The sequence below is a fragment of the Tamandua tetradactyla genome, chromosome 10 (genome assembly GCF_023851605.1).
Source record: "Tamandua tetradactyla isolate mTamTet1 chromosome 10, mTamTet1.pri, whole genome shotgun sequence".
NCBI lineage: Eukaryota > Metazoa > Chordata > Mammalia > Pilosa > Myrmecophagidae > Tamandua > Tamandua tetradactyla.
In genome coordinates, this window is record NC_135336.1 from 32,316,590 (window position 1) to 32,340,603 (window position 24,014).

Genomic DNA, 24,014 nt, shown 5'->3' on the forward strand with positions numbered 1-24,014 from the left:
ATAAGTCATACGTTTTGCCTGACAATACTCAACTGCTTTGTGTACAACCAGACACATACTAAATCTCTCCAGAATAGGGTGCAAGTTCTTAGGTAGCATTCACTCTTAAACTTGATATCCTAGAACTTAAATACTATAATATGAACAATACAAATTAGGTCATAGGATAAGAAGACAAGATGTTTGCTTTGTGTACAAATTCAACACTCATAACAAAAGAAGGATAAAGTATTCATACCATCACAGTCCTCATTTCTGTAACTGTTCACATGGTCTTAGTTTCTAATTATCACTATCTTCTTCCAATATCCATGCTGTGTTCCCTTTACCCTCAGCAAGAACTTCAGCTGGCCATGATTCTTTGCCTGGGTGGGGTGACCAAACATTTATTCCTGAAGTTTCTGGGCCATTGTAGTCTTGCCTGGGTTAGGTTGTTGCAATTTTCAATTGACTTTAATTGCAGGGCATGGTAGTACTTATAGGCACCCTAGGGAATCTCCTGCATTGTGGAAAATTCTTCTTTCCCTCCATTGTGTAGTTGCAGTTCTATTTCCCCTTCATAGTCAGGATCAAACACCCCACCTAGTATAGTAATCCCTTTTCTCGCTGTTGAATCAGAGGCATAAGAAGCCCAAAGTGACCAGTGGCAATCTTAACTTCCAGTTCAATTGAATCATTGTTATGTCTCCTAGTAGGAACAACTCTCCTCTTGAAACTAAGATCTGTAGACTGACAGAGCTTAAGGTTTTAGGGACAGGAAGCAAAAATTTTTCTATTAAATCTCTAAAGGTTGATAATGAGTGGTGCCACTCACATTTCCACCCCTTGATTCCTGGACCCATGAATCCCTCCTATGGGAGAAACAGAACCAGAGTGGATGCCAATTCAGAGCATACACGGCCTCATGGAGAACATTGCCCCAGTGCTGCAAGGTATTGCCACCTAGTTGGTACTGTAATTGGGTCTTCAAAAGGCCATTCCACTGTTCTATCAACCCAGCTGCCTCTTGGTGATGGGAAGCATGGTAAGACCAGAGAATTCCGTGAGCATGTACCCATTCCCACACTTCATTTGCTGTGACATGGCTTCCTTGATCTGAAACAATGTTGTATGGAATACCATGATGGTGGATAAGATATTCCATTAAGTCCACAGATGGTAATTTTGGCCAAAGATTGTATGCAGGGAAGTCAAACCAATATCCGGAGTATGTGTCTATTCCAGTTAAAACAAATCACTGCCCCATTCCATGATGGAAGTGGTCAGTGTAATCAACCAGCCACCAGGTAGTAGGCTGATCAATCAGGGAATGCTGCCCTATCAGGGACTGAGTGCAGGTCTCTGATGCTGTCACATTGGGCACTTGGCAATGGCCATAACAAGGTCAGCCTTGGTGAGTGAAAGTCCATATTTGTGAGACAATGAAAAATCTTCATCCCTACCACCATGCCCACTTTGTTCATGAGTCCATTGGACAATGGAAGGAGTGGCTGGTGAAAGAGGATGACTTGTATCAACAGAATGGGTCATCTTATCCACTTGATTATTAAAGCCTTCCTCTGCTGAAGTCACCCTCTAGTGAGCATTCACATGGGACACAAATATCTTCACAGTTTTTGTCCACTTAGAAAATTCTATCCACATACCTCTTCCCCAGACCTTTGTCTCCAATTTTCCAATCATGATCCTTCCAAGTCCCTGACCATCCAGCCAAATCATTAGCAACAGCCCATGAGTCAATATACAAGCACACCTCTGGTCAGTTCTCCTTCAAAGTAAAATGAACAACCAGGTGCACTGCTAGAAGTTCCACCCAGTGGGAGCTTTTCTCCTCACCACTGTCCTTTAAGGACATCCCAGAAAAGGACTGTGATACTATAGCTGACCACTTACAGGTAGTCTCTGCATATCATGCAGAACCATCAGTAATCCAGGTGTGAATTTTCTTTTCTGCAGTCAACTGACTGAAAGGAACTCCTCAAGAAGTCATAACTCCAAGCTGGGAAAGAGAAGATAATGTGGCAGGAGTGGGGGCCATAGGTATTTGGGCCACTTTCACATGTAAGTTGCTTGTACCTTCAGGACCTGCTCTGGCCCTTTCTTATATATACCATTTCATTTAATGATGGAGTGCTGTGTGCATAACCAACTTTATGGCTTGGGGAGTCAGACTACACACAGCTCATGATAGGCAATTCAGGTGTCATGGCAACTTGGTGACCCATGGTTAAGCATCAACTCTCTACTAAGGCCCAGTAGCAGGCCAAAAGCTGTTTCACAAAAGGAGAGTAGTATCTGCAGAGAATGGTAGAGCTTTACTCCAAAATCCTAAGGGCCTGCATTATGATTCTCCTATAAGAGCCTGCCAAAGGCTCCAGACAGCATCTCTATTTGCCACTGACACTTCCAGCAACTTAGAACTGCTAGATCATATGGCCCAAGTGGCAGAGCAGCTTGCACAACAACCTGGACCTGTCGCAGAGCCTCCTCTTTTTCTGGTCCTCACTCAAAACTAGCAGCTTTTCTGGTCGGTAAATGGGCCAGTGTAACACACCCAAATGAGGAATATGTTGTCTCCAAAATTCAAAGAGTCTAACTAGGCATTGTGTCTCTTTTTTTGGCCATAGGAGGGGCCAGATGCAACAGTTTATCTTTCATCTTAGAAGAGATATCTCGACATGCCCTGCACCACCGGACACCTAAAAATTTCACTGAAGTGGAAGGCCTTTCTATTTTTGTTGGATTTATCTCCTATCTCCTGACATGTAAATGCCTTACAAATAAGTTTAGAGTAGTTGCTTCTTCTTGCTTACTAGTTCTAATCGACTTGTTTTCATTAATATAATGGGCCAGTGTGATGTCTTGTGGGAGGGAGAAACAATCAAGATTACCTGCAAACGAGATTATGACACAGGGCTAGAAAGTTGATATACTCCTCAGGTAGGACAGTGAAGGTATTATCTGGCCTTGCCAGCTGAAAGCAAACTGTTTCTGGTGGTCCTTACTAACAGCTATTGAGATAGAAGCAATTGCCAGATTAATAGCTGCATATCAGGTAATAGAGGATGTGTTGATTTGCTCAAGCAATAACATAACTGGAGCAGCTGCTGTAATTGGAGTCACCACCTGGTTATATTTATGATAACTCACTGCTATCCTCCAAAACCTATCTGTTTTCTGCACAGGCCAAAGGGGAGAGTTGGAATGGGAATGTGGTGGAAATCACCACCCTTTCATCTTTCAAGTCCTTAAAAGTAGTACTAATCTCTCCAATCCCCCTAGGAATCTGATATCACTTATGATTCACTATTTTGATAGGTAGGGGCAGTTCTAGTGGCTTCCATTTGTCCTTTCCTACCATAATAGCTTTCACTTCACAAGTAGGGGAACCAACGTGGGGATTCTGCCAGTTGCTGAATATGTCAATTCCAATTATGCATTCCAGAACTGGGGAAATAATCACTGAATGGGTCTGTATACACACTGGACCTACTGTGAAATGAACCTGAGCTAAAACTCCATTGATCACCTGACTTTCATAAGCCTCTACTCTGACTAGTGGACCAGAGTGACTTTTTGGTCTGGGAATTAGTATCACTTCTGAGTCAGTGTCTAGGAATCTGCACAATATCTGATCATTTCCTTTTCCCCAATGAACAGTTACCCTGGTGAAAGGCTGTAGGTCTCCTTGGGGAAGGCTGGGAAGAAGGTTAATAGTGTACATTTTTGGCAGTATAGTTTGCTAATGCTACCAGAATGCCATATGCCAGTAATAAGTTGGCTTTTATAAAGGAGATTTATTAAATTACAAGTTTACCCTCTGAAGGTCATAAAAATGTCCAAACTAAAGCACCCAGAGAAAGGCACCTTGACTCAAGAAATGTTGATGGTGTCCAGAACAACTCTGTCAGCTGGAAAGGCAGATAGCTGCTGCTCCTTTAGCTTCTGATTTCAAACAGCTTCTCCAGGGGCTTTTTCTTTCTGCATCTCCAAATGTTTCTGTTTGTGTCAGCTCTGAGATTTCTGCAAAATGTTTCTCCTCTTAAAATTGTCCAATGAACTAATCAAGATCCCTCTTAAATGGATGGAGTCACATCTCCATCTAATCAAAAGGTCACACCCATAATTGGGCATGTCATATCTTCATGGAAGTGATCTAATCAAAAGGCCACACCCACAACTGAGTGGGTCAATCTCCTTGGAAACAATCTAATCAATGGTCCACCCTAAACTTGTGGGGTCTGGCCCCACAAGATTGGATACAGATTGAAAGAAAATGGCTTTTCTGGGGTTTATAACAGTTTCAAACCAACACAGATGTCAGTTCTACCTAGAGTAATTTGCAGACTCAACACAAGCTCAATCATAACTCCCACAACCTTCTTTGCAGAAATGAAAAAGTCAATCATTAAATTTATATTGAAGGATAGTATAATAGCCAAGACCATCTTGAAAAAACAGAATGAAGTTGGAGGTTTCACACTTCCCAATCTTGAAACTTATTTCAAAGCCACAGTAGTCAAAATAGCATGGTACTGGCACAAGGGTAGACATATAGACAAATAGAATCAAATTGAGAGTCCAAAAATCAACCTCACATATATGGCCAACTGATTTTTGACAAGTGGTACAAGTCCACTCAATTAGGAAAGAACAGTCTCTTCAACATATGGTGCTGGGAAAATTGAACGTCCATATGCAAAAGAATGAAGGTGGATCTTTATATCACATCACATATAAAAATCAACCCAAGTGAATCATAGACCTAAATATAATAACCAGAACTATAAACCTCCCAGAAGAAAACAATAGGAAAACATCTGTATGACCTCCTGTTAAGCAATGGTTTCTTAGACTTCACACCAAAACACAGACAATAAAATAAAATAAAGAACAAAAAGCCTTTGTCAAGTATCCTATCAAAGATCAATCATCTCCCTATGTTCTGTATCACATCCTCTATTATTCACTCATGAATTTATTTTATTTAAACAATTTCATATAGGCACTGCTCTATCTTATGACTATTACTTAATTTAGTCTTCATAACTGCCCTATGAGTAAGTACTATTAATGCCCCATTTTGCAGAGTAGGAGATTGAAGTACATAGAAACTAAGTAGCTTGCCCAAAGACACAGCTGTTAAGTGACTGGGCCTCCAATATCCTGTACCTAAGTCTTCAACCTCTTCCTCTCCACTGGATCTTTTTCAATAGCATTAAACACACTCTAGTTCTTCAATCTAAAAAAATAGGTGCCCAAATTATGATACCACTTCAGCTTCTGGATTGTCATGCATACTTCTCCTGCTACCTGTAATGTTTTTCTCAGCATCATCACCAGATTAACATCTATTCATTCTTTGGGTCTCATCTCATAGGTCACTTCCTCAAGGAAGCTTTTACTGGCCCTTAGATTACATTAATTCCTCCTATTTAATGCTTACATAGTGCCAATACCTCCCTTTATATAACTGTATGCATTGTTATAACAGGAACTTTGTAGTGTTTTTATCTCTTATAAGATTAAAAAACTTAGAAAAAAATGAAATCCTCTTTTCTTAAAAAAAAAAAAAGACTTTTTCAGGAAAGAAAAATGATAACCCTCAAATTCAGAGAAAATATTTGGAAACCACATTTTCAGTAAGGGTTTAATATCCAAGATATATAAAGAAATCCTACAACACAACTGTGAAAAAGACAAACAACTCAATTAATAAATAAGCAAAAGATTTGAGTAGGCATTTCTCTAAGGAAAATATACAGATGGCCAAAAAACTGTATGAAAAGATGCTCAAAATCATTAGCCATTAGGGAAATGCAAATCAGAACCATAATGAAATATCATTTCACACTCACTAGACTGGCTACTATTTTTAAAAACAGAAAATTACAAGTATTGGAAAGGATATGGAGAAATAGGAACATTATTCATCACTGGTGGAAATGTAAAATGGTGTAGCAACCATGGAAGACAATTTGGTGGTTCCTCAGAAAATTAAGCATAGAACAACCATATGACCTGGCAATTCTACTTTTAAATATGTATCCAAAAGAATTGAAAGTGAAGACTCAAACAGATATTTCCACACATATATTCATAGCAGCATTACTCACAATTGCCAAAAGATGGAAGCAATGCAAGTGCCCATCAACCAGTGAAACGGTAAACAAAATGTGGCATATATACACAATGGAATATTATTGTGGTAGTTTGAAGCTGTTATGTACCCCAGAAAATGCCACGTTCTTTTAATCCATTCCTGTGGGTACAGACTTATTATGGATGGGATCTTTTGATTATTTCAATTGAGATGTCACCCACCTCATTAAAGATGGGTCTTAATCCTTTTATTGGATTCCTTTGTGAGTGGGTAAAAGACTGAAAAAACCAGAGAGCTTATAGTAACCCCAGAGAAGCTGAGCAACAAGGACACACCCACAGAAGCAAAGACAGGAAGCCACTGAAGGCAGAAGCTGAAAGCAGCGAAACCCAGTAAGAAATGCCAGCCATGTGCCTTCCCATGTGACAGAGGTATCCGAGATGCCGGCAGGCTTTCTTCAAAGAAGGTATCATCCTGTTGATGCCTTAAATTGGACATTTTCATGGCCTTAGAACTATAAATTTGTAAACTAATAACTTTTCATTTTACAAGCCAAACCATTTCTGGTATGTTGCATTCTGGCAGCTTTAGCTGACCAAAACAATTATTCATCCACAGAAGGGATGAAGTTCTAATACATGCACCAACATGAATAAGTCTTGGAGACATCATGTTGAGTGAAATAAGCCAGACACAAAAGCACAAGTATTGTTCAATCTCATTGATATGAAATAATTAGAATAAACAAATTCATACAGTCATAAACTAGAATATAGGTTACCAGGGGCCAGGGAAGAGGTAGGGAATGAGGAATTAATCCTTTAATTGTACAGAGTTTGATGGAAAATTTTTAGTAATGAATGGTGGTGATGGTAGCATAATATGGTGAACATAATTAACAGCACCGAAATATGTATTTGAATGTGGCTAAAAGGAAAATTGGGGGGTTGTATATGTGTTATTAGAGTAATTTTTTTTTCCTAAAAGAAAATCCATAGGTCTGTACGATACAAACAGTAAACCCGAGGGTGAACCATAGACCATGGGTAATAGTACAATTATAATAATGCTCTTTTATCAATTGCATCAAAATACCACACTAATGAAAGATGTTCATCGTAGGGTGGTAAATGGAAACTTTATATTTTATGCGTGACTTTTCCATATCAACATACAACTTCTCTAATAAATAAAATCCTAATAAACCTCTATGATTATGGGTTTAAATGCCCCTCCCTCAATAATTTATAGAACGAGCAAACAGAAAGCATCAAGGATATAAAGGACTTGAGCAATAACATCAAACCACTTAATTGACAATTATAGAATGCACCACCAAATGATAGCATTAGCTTAATACAGGGTTTCTCAACCTCAGCACTATTGAAAGTTTGGACCAGATGACTCTTTGTTTTGTGAGGTTCTGTCTTTGGCATTGTATGACATTTAGAAGTAGCACACCCCAAATGTGACAATCAAACATGTCTGCAGAGACAGGCAAATATCCCCTAGGAAGTTTGTCTCTAACACCAAGCCAGACCAAAAAAAATTACAAGAACGGAAAACTGTAGACCAATATCCCTCATGTACACAGAAGCAAAAATTCTAAACAAAATAATAGCAAATAACATGCAACAAAATACAAATATGATAATACATTGTGACTAAGTGAGGTTTATCTTAGAAATGCAAGTTGGCTTAACATTGGAAAATCAATCAATGTAATTCACCAGAATTATTAACAAAATAAAGATGAGAAACATGAAATCATTTCAATAGATGCAGAAAAAGATATCCAACATCCACTCCTAATAAAAACTCTCAGAAAACCAACAATAGAAGAAGTCTTCTTCAACCTCAAGGGCATATAGGAAAACTAAAGCTAACACCATACTTAAAGATGAAAGAATGAATGTTTTCTCCATAAGATCAAGAACAAGGAAAAGATGTCCACTTTCACCATTTCTAATCAACATACAAAAACAATTGCATTTATTTTTACTAGCAACAAATAACCAGAAATTGAAATTTAATGCAATTTATATCATCCAAAAATGCAAAATATTGAGAGATACCTCTGACTAAAGACGTGAAAAACCTATAGACTAAAATCAATGCTGAGAGAAATTAAAGAGAACATAAACAAATGTACCTTCATTCATGTGCCAGAAGGCTCAATATTGATCTACAGGGAAGACCCTAATTCACCTACAGAATATGTGCAATTTCTTTCTTTTTTTTTTCTCCTGTGGAATTTCCAAATTGTTTTCCACAGTGGCAGCACCATTTTACATTTCCACCCACTGTGTATGAGGGTTCCTATTTCACCGCATCTTCACCAGGTCTTATTATTTTCCGTTTTTAAAAAATAGCTGTTCTAATGGATTTGAAATGGTATCTCATTGTGGTTTTTTTGTTTTTTTGTTTTTCTTACATATATATGCTTTATTTTAAGAAACTGGCTCACACAATTGTGTCTGGTTGGAAATTCAGGCAGGAATTAATGCTGCTAATTTCTTCTCCAGCAGACTCTTCAGAGTTTGCTTTTTTTTAAAAATTTTTTAAATTAATTTTTAAACTTTCTAAAAAGTATGACAACAAACAAACACAAACATTCTTAACATATGATCATTCCATTCTACATATATAATCAGTAATTCACAATATCATCACATAGTTGCATATTCATCATCATGATCATTTCTTAGAACATTTGCATCAATTCAGAAAAAGAAATAAAAAGAAAAAAAAATCATACATACCATATTCCTTACCCCTCCTGTATTACTTAGGATTCTCTAGAGAAACAGAATCAACAGGGAGCACTTGCAAATATGAAATTTATAAAAGTGTCTCATGTGACCGTAGGAACACAGAGTCCAAAATCCACAGGGCAGGCTGCGAAGCCAATGACTCCGATGGATGGCCTGGATGAACTCCACAGGAGAGGCTCACCAGCCAAAGCAAGAATGGAACCTGTCTCCTCTGAGTCCTCCTTAAAAGACTTCCCATGATTAGATTTAGCATCACTAATTGCAGAAGACACTCCTCTTTGGCTGATTACAAATGGAATCAGCTGTGGATGCAGCTGACGTGATCATGACCTAATCCTATGAAATGTCCTCATTGCAACAGACAAGCCAGTGCTTGCCCAATCAGATAAACAGGTACCACAACTTGACCAAGTTGACACCTGTCCCTAACCATGACAGTCCACCCCTTGTGAACTTGGCACCTATATATATATATATCACCTTAGACCATACTTAATTTCCAAATGAAAACAAATAAGCACACATTTTTTTTTATTTACCTGACAATATTCAACTGTCCGGCATATAACTGGAAACACATTAAATCTCTCCAGAATAGGGTGCAAATCCTTGGGCAACATTCATTCTTAAACTTGATATCTTACAACTTAAATAGTATAACATGAACAAAACAGCATTACAGTCCTCGTTTCTGTAACTGATCACGTGGTTGAAGTTCATATTTATCACTATCTTCTTCCACTACCCATTCCATGTTCCCTTTCCCCTCAGCAAGCACTTCAGCTTGCTGTGGTTCTTTGTCTGGTGGGGTGACCCAAACCTTCATTCCTGAAGTTTCAGAGCCATTAGTAGTCCTGCCTGGATTGGGTTGTTGCAGTTTTCCATTGATTTTAATCACAGGGCATGGTAGTACTAATAGATGCCCCAGGGGATCATGTATATTCCAAGAAAACTCTTCTTTACCTCCATTATGTAGTTGCAGTCCTACTTCCTTCTGATAGTCAGGGTCAATTACCCCAGACAATAATGTAATCCCCTTCTTGGCATGTTGATCCAGAGGCATAAGTAGTCCAAAGTGACCAGGTGGCAATTTTAACTTCCAGTTCAGTGGTATCACTGTTATTTCTCCTGGAGGAAGCACACCCCATTTTGGAACTAAAACCTGTAGACCAGCAGAACTCAGGGTAGCAGGGACAGGAAGCAAAAATTTTCCTAGTGGATCACTAGGAGTAATAGTGAGTGGCACCACACCCATTTCCACCCCTTGGTTCCTGGACCCATGGATCCTGGCTATGGGAGAAACAGCACCATACAGTGGACACTGATTCAGAGCATACACAGCTTCCTGGAGAACATTACCCCAGCCTTTCAAGTTTTTGCCACCTAGTTAGCACCGTAATTGAGTTTTCAAAAGGCCATTCCACCGTTCTATCAATCCAGCTGCTTCTGGATGATGGGGAACATGGTAAGACAGAGAATTCCATGAGCATGTGCCCATTCCCGCACTTCATTTGCTGTGAAGTGTGTTCCTTGATCCGAAGCAATGCTATGTGGAATACCATGACGATGGATAAGGCATTCTGTAAGCCCACGGATGGTAGTTTTGGCAGAAGTATTGTGTGCAGGAAAAGGAAACCCATATCCAGAGTATGTGTCTATTCCAGTTAGAATAAATTGCTGCCCCTTCCATGAAGGGAGTGGTCCAATGTAATCAACCTGCCACCATGTAGCTGGCTGGTCACCTCGGGGAATGGTGCCATATCGGGGGCTGAGTGTGGGTCTCTGCTGCTGGCAGATTGGGCACTCAGCAGTGGCTGTAGCCAGGTCAGCCTTGGTGAGTGGAAGTCCATGTTGCTGAGCCCATGCATAACCTCCATCCCTACCACCATGACCACTTTGTTCATGAGCCCATTGGGCAATAACAGGAGTTGCTGGGGGAAGATGCTGACTGGTATCCACAGAACGGGTCATCTTATCCACTTGATTATTAAAATCTTCCTCTGCTGAAGTCACCCTCTGGTGTGCATTCACATGGGACACAAATATCTTCATGTTTTTTAGCCCACTCAGAAAGATCTATCCACATACTTCTTCCCCAGACCTCTTTGTCACCAATTTTCCAATTATGGTCTTTCCAAGTCCCTGACCATCCAGCCAAACCATTAGCAACAGCCCATGAGTCAGTATACAAACACACCTCTGGCCAGTTTTCCTTCCAAGCAAAATGAACAACCAGGTGCACTGCACAAAGTTCTGCCCACTGGGAGGATTTTCCCTCACCACTGTCCTTCAAGGACACCCCAGAAAGGGATTGTAATGCTGCAGCTGTCCACTTTCGGGTGGTACCTGCATATCGTGCTGAACCATCTGTAAATCAGGCCCGAGTTTTCTCTTCCTCAGTCAATTCACTGTAAGGAACTTCCCAAGAGGCCATAGCTCTGGTCTGGGAAAGAGAAGGTAATGTGGCAGCAGGAGTGGAAACCATGGGCATCTGTGCCACTTCTTCATGTAACTTACTTGTGCCTTCAGGACCTGCTCTGGATCTATCTCATATATACCATTTCCATTTTACAATAGAGTGCTGCTGTGCACGCCCAACTTTATGGCTTGGTGGGTCAGACAACACCCAACTCATGATAGGCAACTCAGGTCTCACGGTAACTTGGTGGCCCATGGTTAAGCGTTCAGTCTCTACTAAGGCCCAGTAGCAGGCCAAAAGCTGTTTCTGAAAAGGAGAGCAGTTATCTGCAGCAGATGGGAAGGCTTTGCTCCAAAATCCTAAGGGTCTACGTTGTGATTCTCCTATAGGGGCCTGCCAAAGGCTCCAGACAGCATCTCTATTTGCCACTGACACTTCCAGCACCATTGGATCTGCTGGATCATATGGCCCAAGTGGCAAAGCAGCTTGTACAGCAGCCTGGACTTGTCGCAGAGCCTCCTCTTGTTCAGGTCCCCACTCAAAATTAGCAGCTTTTCTGGTCACTCAATAAATGGGCCAGAGTAGCACACCCAAATGAGGAATATGTTGTCGCCAAAATCCAAAAAGACCAACTAGGCGTTGTGCCTCTTTTTTGGTTGTGGGAAGGGCCAGATGCAGCAATTTATCCTTCACCTTAGAAGGGATATCTCGACATGCCCCACACCACTGGACACCTAGAAATTTTACTGAGGTGGAAGGCCCCTGTATTTTGTTAGATTTATCTCCCATCCTCTGACACGCAAATGCCTTACCAGTAAATCTAGAGTAGTTGCTACTTCTTGTTCACTAGGTCCAATCAACATGATATCATCAATATAATAGACCAGTGTGATGTCTTGTGGGAGGCAGAAACGATCAAGGTCTCTGCAAACAAGATTACGACACAGGGCTGGAGACTTGATATACCCCTGAGGTAGGACAGTGAAAGTATATTGCTGACCTTGCCAGCTGAAAGCAAACTGTTCCTGGTGGTCCTTACTAATAGCTATTGAGAAAAAAGCATTTGCCAGATCAATAGCTGCATACCAGTTACCAGGGGATGTATTGATTTGCTCAAGGAATGATACTACATCTGGAACGGCAGTTGCAATTGGAGTTACCACCTGGTTGAGTTTACGATAATCCACTGTCATTCTCCAAGACCCATCTGTTTTCTGCACAGGCCAAATAGGAGAGTTGAACGGGGATGTGGTGGGAATCACCACCCCTGCATCTTTCAAGTCCTTAAGAGTGGCAGTAATCTCTGCAATCCATCCAGGAATACGGTATTGCTTCTGATTTACTATTTTGCTTGGTAGGGGTAGTTCTAGTGGCTTCCACTTGGCCTTTCCCACCATAATAGCCCTCACTGCACGAGTTAGAGAACCAACGTGGGGATTCTGCCAGTTGCTCAGTATGTCTATGCCAATTATACATTCCGGAACTGGGGAAATAACTACAGGATGGGTTCGGGGGCCCACTGGACCCACTGTGAGACGGACCTGAGCTAAAACTCCATTGATCACCTGGCCTCCATAAGCCCCCACTCTGACTGGTGGTCCAGAGTGACGTTTTGGGTCCCCTGGAATTAATGTCACTTCTGAACCAGTGTCTAATAATCCCTGAAATATCTGATCGTTTCCTTTTCCCCAATGCACAGTTACCCTGGTAAAAGGCCGTCGGTCTCCTTGGGGAAGACTTAGAGGAAGATTAACAGTACAAATTTGTGGCAGTGTAACAGATTTCTCCCCCATAGGGACCTGGCCTCCCCTTCATTCAAGGGGCTCAGGGTCTGTAAACTGTTTCAAGTCTGGAAATTGATTAAGGGGCCGTGACTCTGTGTTTTTGTAATTCAGGTTAGACTTCTGTTCACTTGACCTAGAACTCTTTTGTTCATACAGCTCCAACAGGAATTTAGTAGACTGCCCTTCTATTGTATTTCTAGGCACCCCATGATTTACTAGTCAATGCCACAAATCTCTGTGTGTCATATAATTTTGATGCCTCCTTTGAGTTTGTTGTCTATTATAATAGCTGCATCTACCCTGTCTTTGGTGATTAAGTGCTGCCACCTGGCTTCTGCCAACTTGGGATCCTGTCATCCCCATTGTGTTTAAGGATTCCAGCTCGGTGACAGCAGTTCCTACAGTAATATCTGACCTACAGAGAAGTGCAACCACAGAGCTCTTGAGGGATGATGGTGCGAGTCTCACCATCATCTCACCAAACTTATTTCTCACTGTTCTGGTAAAAGGTGCATCCTCTGGACATTCCTGGGGTGTAGGAGTAGGCTTTGCATGATAAATCCACTCTAACATTCCAATCTCTCTAAGCCTCTGGATCCCCTCATCTACATTATACCAGGGCAGTTCTGGCATTTCAACCTCAGGTAATGTTGGCCACCTTTTGATCCATGTTTCAACCAACCACCCAAACAAGCTGTTAACACCTTTTCTAACCGTTCGAGCTATAACATTGAATGCAGAATCTCTGCTTAGTGGGCCCATATCAATAAATTCAGCCTGATCCAGCCTTATATTCCTCCCACCATTATCCCACACTCTTAAAATCCATTGCCACACATATTCTCCTGATTTCTGTCTATATAAATTGGAAAACTCACACAGTTCTTTTGGAGTATAACATACCTCCTCATGTGTGATACTTTGTACCTCACCTTTAGGGGCCTGTTGGGACTTTAGTCTAGTTATAGGTCTAGAAGAAATGAGGGGTGGTGGGGGTGGGTCATGAGAAGAATTAGAAATATCTTCCAAGCCGTTTGCTTCAGGGCTTTCATTTGCAGTTTATCTGGTGAAACAGGATTAATAACTCTAGGGTTAATCCCTTCATGTGGAGGTTGGGTGGCCAATTCCTCAAGGCAGGCTGGAGGTGGGGCAGCTATGTCCTCAGGGCAGACTATTACAGGGTTATCTAGAGAAGGCTCAGCATGGCCTAGGGTTTCAACCTCACCCCCAACATCATTATCAATCCATATGTCACCATCCCATTTTTCAGGGTCCCACTCCTTTCCAATCAATGCCCTCACTTTAACGGCAGACACCATGCAAGACTGAGATTTCAGTTTACGTTGTAAAGTTGCTACTCTAACAATAAGATTCTGAGTCTGATTTTCAGAGATCTCAAGTCTACGGCTACAGGAAATAAGATTTTCCTTCAGGATACTCATAGAAACGTCTACATCTTTCAGATGGCACTTAAGCTTCTCGTCTGAAGCCTTAAGCCCAACCCTTTCACCCTTTAATGTAGACAGTGTATCTAACAACAACCAACCAACATCTCTATAACTCTTATTTCTACAAAACTCTGTAAAGGTGTCAACAACATTATCCCCAAGATAGTAATGAACAAGCTGAGGGGGAAATCAAGAAACGAATCCCATTTACAATTGCAATTAAAAGAATAAAATACCTAGGAATAAATTTAACTAAAGAGACAAAAAACCTATATAAAGAAAACTACAAAAAACTGCTAAAAGAAATCACAGAAGACCTAAATAGATGGAAGGGCATACCGTGTTCATGGATTGGAAGACTAAATATAGTTAAGATGTCAATCCTACCTAAATTGATTTACAGATTCAATGCAATACCAATCAAAATCCCAACAACTTATTTTTCAGAAATAGAAAAACCAATAAGCAAATTTATCTGGAAGGGCAGGGTGCCCCGAATTGCTAAAAACATCTTGAGGAAAAAAAACGAAGCTGGAGGTCTCGCGCTGCCTGACTTTAAGGCATATTATGAAGCCACAGTGGTCAAAACAGCATGGTATTGGCATAAAGATAGATATATCGACCAATGGAATCGAATAGAGTGCTCAGATATAGACCCTCTCATCTATGGACATTTGATCTTTGATAAGGCAGTCAAGCCAACTCACCTGGGACAGAACAGTCTCTTCAATAAATGGTGCCTAGAGAACTGGATATCCATATGCAAAAGAATGAAAGAAGACCCATCTCTCACACCCTATACAAAAGTTAACTCAAAATGGATCAAAGATCTAAACATTAGGTCTAAGACCATAAAACAGTTAGAGGAAAATGTTGGGAGATATCTTATGGATCTTACAACTGGAGGCGGTTTTTATGGACCTTAAACCTAAAGCAAGAGCACTGAAGAAGGAAATAAATAAATGGGAACTCCTCAAAATTAAACACTTTTGTGCATCAAAGAACTTCATCAAGAAAGTAGAAAGACAGCCTTCACAATGGGAGACAATATTTGGAAATGATATATCAGATAAAGGTCTAGTATCCAGAATTTATAAAGAGATTGTTCATCTCAACAACAAAAAGACAACCAACCCAATTACAAGATGGGAAAAAGACTTGAACAGACACCTACCAGAAGAGAAAATACAAATGGCCAAAAGGCACATGAAGAGATGTTCAATGTCCCTGGCCATTAGAGAAATGCAAATCAAAACCACAATGAGATATCATCTCACACCCACCAGAATGGCCATTATCAACAAAACAGAAAATGACAAGTGCTGGAGAGGATGCGGAGAAAGAGGCACACTTATCCACTGTTGGTGGGAATGTCAAATGGTGCAACCACTGTGGAAGGCAGTTTGGCGGTTCCTCAAAAAGCTGAATATAGAATTGCCATATGACCCAGCAATACCATTGCTGGGAATATACTCAAAGGACTTAAGGGCAAAGACACAAACGGACATTTGCACACCAATGTTTATAGCAGCGTTATTTACAATTGCAAAGAGATGGAAACAGCCGAAATCTCCATCAACAGAAGAGTGGCTAAACAAACTGTGGTATATACATACGATGGAATACTATGCAGCTTTAAGACAGGATAAACTTATGAAGCATGTAATGACATGGATGGACCTAGAGAACATTATGCTGAGTGAGTCTAGCCAAAAACTAAAGGACAAATACTGTATGGTTCCACTGATGTGAACAGACATTCGAGAATAAATTTGGAATATGTCCTTGATAACAGAGTCCAGCAGGAGGTAGAAACAGGGTAAGATAATGGCCAATTGGAGTTGAAGGGATACAGACGGTGTAACAGGACTAGATACAAAAACTCAGAAATGGACAGCACAATAATACCTAATTGTAAAGTAATCATGTTAAAACACTGAATGAAGCTGCATCTGAGCTATAGGTTTTTGTTTTGTTTTGTTTTGTTTTGTTTTGATTTTACTATTGTTACTTTTATTTTTTTCTCTATATTAACATTCTATATCTTTTTCGGTTATGTTGCTAGTTCTTCTAAACCAATGCATATGTACTAAGAAATGATGATCATGCATCTATGTGATGATGTTAAGAATTAATGATTGCATATGTAGAATGGTATGATCTCTAAATGTTGGGTTACTTTCTTTTTTTCCGTTAATTAAAAAAAAAAAAAGAGAGAGAGAGAAGGGATAATTGGAGCTGAAGGGATACAGACTGTACAACGGGACTGGATATAAAAACTCAGAAATGGACAGCACAATACTACCCAATTGTAATGCAATTATGTTAAAACACTGAATGAAGCTGCATGTGAGGTATAGGTTTTTTGTTTTTGTTTTTGTTTTTGTTTTTTTTTCTTTTTCTTTCTATTATTGTTTTAATTCTTATTCTGTTGTCTTTTTATTTCTTTTTCTAAATCGATGCAAATGTACTAAGAAATGATGAATATGCAACTATGTGATGTTATTAAGAATTACTGATTGTACAGGTAGATTGGAATGATTTCTAATTGTTTTGTTAATTCTTCTTTTAATTAATAAAAAAAATATAAAAAAAATAAAAAAAAATAAAAAACATTATCCCCAAGAGTCTGGCTTCATACAAGCGAAGCATTAGGAGAATCGAATGATGATATTTTGACTATCTCCTTTGCCAACTCACTCCATGGATGGGGAGTGTCATTCTGATTACGGGAATCAGAGTCCTTAGTGTCTCTGAGTCCAGTCAGAGTAGAAAACCATTCATAAAAACCCATTTTTAAGATTCTGTTTCTTAAGAACCACTCCTGGTACCAAGATGTATTAGTTAGGGTTCTCTAGAGAAATAAAATCAACAGGGAGCACTTGCAAATATAAAATTTATAAAAGTGTCTCACGTGACCGTAGGAACGCAGAGTCCAAAATCCACAGGGCAGGCTGTGAAGCTGATGACTCTGATGGATAGCCTGGATGAACTCCACAGGAGAGGCTCACCAGCCAAAGCAAGAATGGAACCTGTCTCCTCTGAGTCCTCCTTAAAAGGCTTCCCATGATTAGATTTAACATCACTAATTACAGAAGACACTCCCCTTTGGCTGATTACAAATGGAATCAGCTGTGGATGCAGCTGACGTGATCATGACCTAATCCTATGAAATGTCCTCATTGCAACAGACAGGCCAGTGCTTGCCCAATCAGATAAACAGGTACCACAACTTGGCCAAGTTGACACCTGTCCCTAACCATGACACCTCCCTTTCTTTTTTTAATTAATTTATTTTTTATTTATGATACATAACCATATACAAACACAAACATTCTTATAATATGATCATTCTGTTCTTGTTACATAATCAATAACTCACACTATCATCACATAATTGTATATTCATCATAATGATCATTTCTTAGAACATCTGTATCAATTCAGAAAAAGCAATAAAAAGAAAACAGAAAAAAATTCATATATACCATATCCCTTACCCCTCCTCTTCATTGATCACCAGCATTTCAATCTACTAAATTTAAACATTTGTTCCCCTTATTATTTATTTATTTTTAATCCATATGTTTTACTTGTCCGTCGATAAGGTAGACAAAAGGAGCATCAGACACAAGGCTCTCACAACCACACAGTCACACTGTGACAGCCATATTATCATACAATTATCTTCAAGAAACATAGCCACGGGAATACAGCTCCACATTTTCAGGCAGTTCCCTCCAGCCTCTCCATTACACCTTAACTAAACAGGTGATATCTATTTAATGCATAAGAATAACCTCCAGGATAACCTCTCAACTCTGTTTGGAATCTCTCAGCCATTGACATTTTATTTTGTCTCATTTTGCTCTTCTCCCTTTTGGTCGAGAAGATTTTCTCAATCCCTTGATGCTGAGTTCCAGATCATTCTAGGATTTCTGTCCCATGTTGCCAGGAAGGTCCACACCCCTGGGAGTCATGTCCCACGTAGAGATGGGAAGGGCAGTGAGTTTGCTTGCTGTGTCAGCCGAGAGAGAGAGGCCACATCTGAGCAACAGAAGAGGTTCTCTTGGGGGTGACTCATAGGCCTAATTTTAAGTAGGCTTAACCTATTCTTTTAAGTTTCATATGAACAAACTCCAAGATTGGAGGCTGGGCCTATTGCTTTGGTTGTCCCCACTGCCTGTGAGAATATCAAGAATTCTCCACTTGGGGAAGTTGAATTGTCCCCCTTTCCCCCTTTCTCACCATTCCCCTAGGGACTCTGCAAATAGTTCCCTATTCACTGTTCAAAATGAACATGAATATGTGAAATTTCAATCAAAATCTTGGCATAATTTTTCAGCAAAAATTGTCAAACTGATTCTAAAATTTGCGCAAAAATTGTCATACTGATTCTAAAATTTGCATGGAAAGGCAAAGGACCAAGAATAGTTAAAAAAAAAAAAAAAAAAAAACTCTTTAAGCAAGAAGAGCAGAGTCAGAGTCTGAGACTACCTCATTTCTAGACTTCTATAGCCACAGTGATCAAGCCTGTGTGGCATTGGTATCAAAATAGACAAAAGGATCAATGGAACAAAAGAGAGAGTTCAGAAATAGGCCTAAAAACAAATGGACACTCATTTCTGACAAAGGTGTGAAGGCAATTCAATGCGAAAAGGATAGCCTTTTCAACAAATGTGTTGGAACCATTGGATATCCTTAGGTAAAATTATGAACTGTGATCCATGCCTTGTACCATTAAAGAAAAAAATTAACCCAAAATAGATCATAGACCTAAATGTAAAACCTAATACTATAAAACTACTAGGCAAAAAATAGGAAATCTTTGTGACTTTGGATTAGGCAAGATTTCTTAGAGACTATATCAAAAATATGACCCATAAAAGAAAAGTATTGATAAATAGGGCTTCATCAAAATTTCTGCTCTTCAAAAGGCAGTATTAAGAAAAAGAAAAGACAGCCACAGACTGGAAAAAATATACTTGCCAAGTATATATTGGAAAAAGAACTCATGTCCAGAATACACCCTAAATTCTCAAAACTCAATAATAAGAAAACAAGCATACAATATAAAATGGGAAAAACTTGAACAGACACTTCACCAACACAAAGATGCATAGTAAATAAGCACATGAAGAGATGCTCAATGTCATTATTCATTATGGTAACAATACCTATTTGAATGACTAAAATTGAAAAGACTGGCCATATAAAGTGTTGGCAAAGGATATGGAGAACTAGAACTTTTTACACTATTGGTGGGAATATAAAATGGTACAAGCACATTGAAAACAATTATGGCACTATTTTACACCAATCACATGATCCAACCATTCCAGTCCTGCATGTACCCAACAGAAATAAGCATATGTCCATGCAAAGACTTGTACATTACATGTGTGTTCATGCATGCTTTATTTGTGCTAACCAAAAACTGAAAATGAATAAAGTTTGGTATGTCCATATAATGGAATACTCTACAGCATTAAAAAGGAATAAGCGATCAATACATGAAACAATATGAATGAATACAATATAATTATGCTTAGCAAATGATAAAAAAATATACAGTATGATTCTATTTATATAAAATTCTTAAATATGCCGATTAATGTATAGAAGTAGAAAACAGATTAGTGCTTGCCTGAGAACGGATGGAGAGGAGCAGGAGGGGCAGTTGGGAGGAATGACAGATGGACACAGGAAAACTTTTGGGAGTGATGAATATGTTCATTCTCTTGATTATAGTGATAGTTTCACGTGCTTAGACATATGTCAAAATTTATCAAATTTTACACTTTAAATATATATAGTTCATGGTATGTCATTTACCCCCAATTAAAAGAAAATAAACTCTAGGGGCGATTATGATGCAAAGCCAGCGTGAGATACCCTCTTTAATCCTACATCGTGGACACTGATCCCTCTACCAACATGGCCATCCTGCTCCAAATGAGCTCTGGCTGCACAACATCCCAAAGGTTACTGGACATTCCGGAATACAAAGCAATACTCCCTCCCTTTTTATAGACTTTTAATTATACAGCATAAAGTTACATAGCTTTGGAGTTTTCCTTTCTTTTAATGTCATTGCTAAATCTTTTTAAGCTTAGGATCCATCATCATTCTTTCCCCTAAGGTCTTGTCTCATAAGTATTGTCAACCAGATCCTCTCATTCTCTATTCATGTAAAATGGCGCTTTGAATGTGAATAAGATATTTAATCATATGTAACTATTTTATAGCATTATAAATGTAAATACTTCTTATTTAACCCTTTTGAATCCTAATTGCACTATCCAACATTACAATAGACCAGTTATTCCTCCCTGCTTTGAATTAACTTTGAAAGCAAAACTAACCAGATTTTCAGCCACAAAACTAATGACATAAAAATCACTTTATCTCATACTGTCTCTATTTACCAATCTCTGTTATTATGTGAGTAACAAAGCCTGCTATGGAATTTAGTTTCAATAGTTAGCTGAATTGTGAATAATTGTGATGAAATATTTTCACAATCCCATACACAATCTGTGATTGCAGACATTTAACACTTCCTCATTTTGACGTTAACACTTTTGTTAGGGTGTCATCATCACTGGGCACATGGCGAATCAGCACCATGTCAGCTTGGCATCCCTTAATGAGTAGTAGGGATGCAAGTACTTGACCTTTGTTTTCTGGATATTTTTGAGTGTCTCTCCCACTTACTGTAAATAGAGTAAAAATAAAACAAACATAACTGGCAGGAAACATTCCCCTCTCTTAGAATTCAGATATTATACCTCCAGTAAAGGCTTTACTGGTATTTCATAGCAGATTTATAGGCTCTTCCACAAGCCCTTCTTCATCCACCTTCATTCTCTTCCTCCTGTTCCCCACAAGGCCTAAAGCACTTGACAAAGCCTCTAGGTCTGCCTCAAGTGGTTCCATTTTGAAAGAAAAATCACTGTTGAGTCAATTAGAGCTGATTGGAGATACTCGCCTGGGGGGATTTCCTAAGATTTGAGAATAGAAAAATCTTCTCCAGGCCTTGAGAAAATTGTTCCTGCCTCACTGTTGATGACTACAAAAAGCATATTTTGTTCTGAATGTTAGTGATAAGTGACTTGTAAACAAAAGGAAACTTCATTTTATTTGAGTGATTTCAAAAGAAAAAGAGATCTTTGCAATATGGTCCAAAACTATGCAACTGTTTCTTATGAAAGAGGTCAATGCTAGGAAGTGACTTTGGTGAAACAAGACAGCATGCGTGCCTTCCATGTGACAGAGAGAGGCAGGCATTGAAGCCAAGCTCATGACATGGAAAACTGATGACATAATGTGCCATGGTTTTGTAAGACTAGAAATGCTGGTGTACCCAGCACATTTTTAGAGATGAGGGGGACAAAAAGTATAACAGACTCATGATTCAAAACGGGCCTGCTATGGCATGACTTCTATGGTGGTTTGGAATGGTATGTACCCCAGAAAATCATGTTCTTAAATTTAATCTATTCCTATGGGTGTAAACCTATTATAAGTAGGACCTTTTGATGAGGTTACTTAGTTGAGGTATGGCCAAGGGTGAGTTTTATTCCTCTTGCCGGAGTCCTTTATAAATGGGATAAATAAAGAGGGTGAGGGAGAGGGAAAGGGGGAGAGAGAGATAGAAATAGAGTTAGGGGGGGAGAGAGAGAGAGAGCACCAGAAGAAAGAAGTTGAAAGCAACAAAACCTGGAAGAGAAGGGAAGACCAGCAGATGCCACCTTGTGCCTTGCCATGTGGCAGAGACATCCAGGACCACCAGCAGTCAGTCTTGGGGAAGAAAGCATTGCCTTTAAGATGCCTTGATTTGGGCATTTTTACAGCCTCAAAACTGTAAGCTAATAAATTCCCATTGTTAAAAGCCAACCCAGGAGAAGTGGTTGCAAAGTTGAGAGGAGGAGGCAGGAAGCCAAGCGTTGGGTGGACACCATAGTCTCAATCACCACCATCGAGGTGGTGAAGCTCAAGAACCAGGTTCTACAGCAGCAGACGGAGGATGCTGAGAGAGCTGAGCGCCTCCAGTGGGAAGTGGAGAAAGGCGGGCCCAGGAACAGGCTGGAACGGCCTCCTTGAACCGAGGGATCCAGCTGGTTGAAGAGCAGCTGGACCGCGCTCAAGAGCGCCTCTCCACTGCCCTGCAAAAGCTGGAGGAAGTAGAGAAAGCTGCTGATGAGAGCGAGAGAGGTATGAAGGTTATCGAAAGCCAGGCTTTGAAAGATGAAGAAAAGATGGAATTCCAAGAAATCCAACTCAGAGGAGTTAAGCACATTGCAGAAGAGTCAGATTGGAAGTGGAATATGTGGCTCATAAATTGGTGATTAGTGAAGGGGACTTGGAACGCGGTGAGGAATGAGCTGAGCTGGCAGCGTTTCCTCGCGAGAGATGGATGAGCAGATCAGACGATGGACCAGAACATGAAGTGTCTGAGTGCTGCTGAAGAAAAGTACTCTCAACAAGAATACAAATATGAACAAGAGATAAAGATCCTTACTGATAAACTCAAGGAGGCAGAGACCCGTGCCGAGTTTGCTGAGAGATGGGTGGCCAAGCTGGAAAAGATAATTGATTTGGAAGAGAAACTGAAGTGCACCTCAGAGGAGCACCTCTGTACACAAAGAAGGCTGGACCAGACTCTTCTTGACCTGAATGAGATGTAGTATCCTAGTCCCACCCTGTGCTGCTCCTCCCTTTGACCCCAACTCTGCCTGAGGCCAGCCTGCGGAAAGCTGACCTTTAAACTGAGGGCTGATCTTTAACTAGAAGACTGCTTTCTCTTCTCGCCGTCCACCCCCACACCCATCACCCACCTACCCCTGGCCGAGTGCCTTTTTCACCAAACTGTCTCTGCCTCTCCCAGAGATAGCAGCTGGGGTAAGGGCCAAGCACCTTTGGTAATAACATTTAAGGAAATGTGAGCACAATGCAAGTGTCTTTAAAAGCATGTTGTGATGCACATATATTGTAATTACCCCCCCCCTTTTTGTTGTTGTAGCAACTATTTGTTAAACATTCCAAACAATGCCATAGCTCTGAAGCAGTAATCTAATCCCTTTCTCATTTTTGTAAGGTAACTTTTCAACTTCATCCATATTGCTCTCTCCAAAGAGGAGGGAAAGGGGTATGGGCCTGCCTCACTGAGAACCAAACACTGCCCAGGGAAAGACTCCACTGAGGGAAAACTTGCTGCTCTATACTAAGCACTAATCCAACCAGAAAGGTGATTCTAGAGTTTGCCTGGAAAAAAAAAAAAAGTACTGGTGATGTCTTTAGCTTTAAGGTATCTTAGGGCAAATTTATTATTTTTATTTTTATTTTTCTCATCGGAAGTGACCAAATTAATATGGTAAGACTTCTGAGACCAACTCTTTGTCTGGTCCTTTCTCTACCCCCTTCCCAACTGCTATGGTATGAATCATGTGCCCCTTATGTTGGGGTGACCACCGATGTACTCTC

The 24,014-nt window shown here is 39.9% G+C and overlaps 1 pseudogene; it reads left to right on the forward strand.

Annotated features, from left to right (window-relative positions):
- Positions 1–23,218, forward strand: part of LOC143647620 (uncharacterized) — a 34,590-nt pseudogene extending 11,372 nt beyond the window's left edge.
- The last annotated feature ends 796 nt before the right edge of the window (positions 23,219–24,014 follow it).